This window comes from Meleagris gallopavo, chromosome 19 (assembly GCF_000146605.3).
Source record: "Meleagris gallopavo isolate NT-WF06-2002-E0010 breed Aviagen turkey brand Nicholas breeding stock chromosome 19, Turkey_5.1, whole genome shotgun sequence".
NCBI classification, from domain to species: domain Eukaryota; kingdom Metazoa; phylum Chordata; class Aves; order Galliformes; family Phasianidae; genus Meleagris; species Meleagris gallopavo.
The window spans coordinates 273,788-274,596 of NC_015029.2; positions in this window are offsets into that span (position 1 = coordinate 273,788).

Here is an 809-nt window from a genome sequence, read left to right on the forward strand (position 1 = left end):
TTTTTTGAGCAGTGCCCTCCTCCAGCACAGCTGGGATGCTGCTGTACCCTGCAGGGGCTGACCTGCACTTCTGTGCTCTGCAGCTGAGCTGTCTGTGCCTCCATCTCTGGGATGGGAACAGAGCTGTGCAGGAGGGTCTGAGCCAAAGTCCTCCTGTGCTTGGGAGAGTGATCTTTGCAGCAGCTCCTTTCAAGTGGTGAGTGGTGTAGCCACAAGTCCCAGACAGGGCAAGGAGGGAGTGATAATTGCCATAAATGCCTCAGTTTTCGCTAAGATGTGGAGTCCAAAAGGTCTTTCAAAGCAAAGAGGGGATCATTGTCTCTGCTCAATGCCCCTCTGTGTGCAGAGCCAGAGCAGCTCTGCCCCTGCCCTGGTGCTGGGCCTGCCTGGCTGCAGGGGAACATCTTGTCCGCTGTCCAGACAGTGCTGGCCCTGGGCCCACTCAGCGCAGAGAAGTCCTGGGAAACCTGGGAAATAGGAAGCTCCTGTTGGGCGCAAGGCCTCCCTGGGGTTGGGAACCACTGGCACTGGGCTGGCCGTGTTGCTGTGGGCTCCTTGGTGGGGCTGCCATGTGCCTGACCCTCGTCTCCATGCCTGACTGTTCTGTTACTGAGCGTGGTGGTCTGGTGTCAAGAGAGCTGGGTTTGTGGCCAGGGCTGTGAGCAGTGCTGTGCACCTCTTCCCTTCTGTTTGGGCTCTGGTCTCACTGCGTTTGCACAGATCTGTGAACGCACAGCCAGGGGTGCTGCTCACAGCTGGAGGCTGCTGTGCACAGCTGCAGCACAGCAGGTCTTGGCTATGCCCAGTCC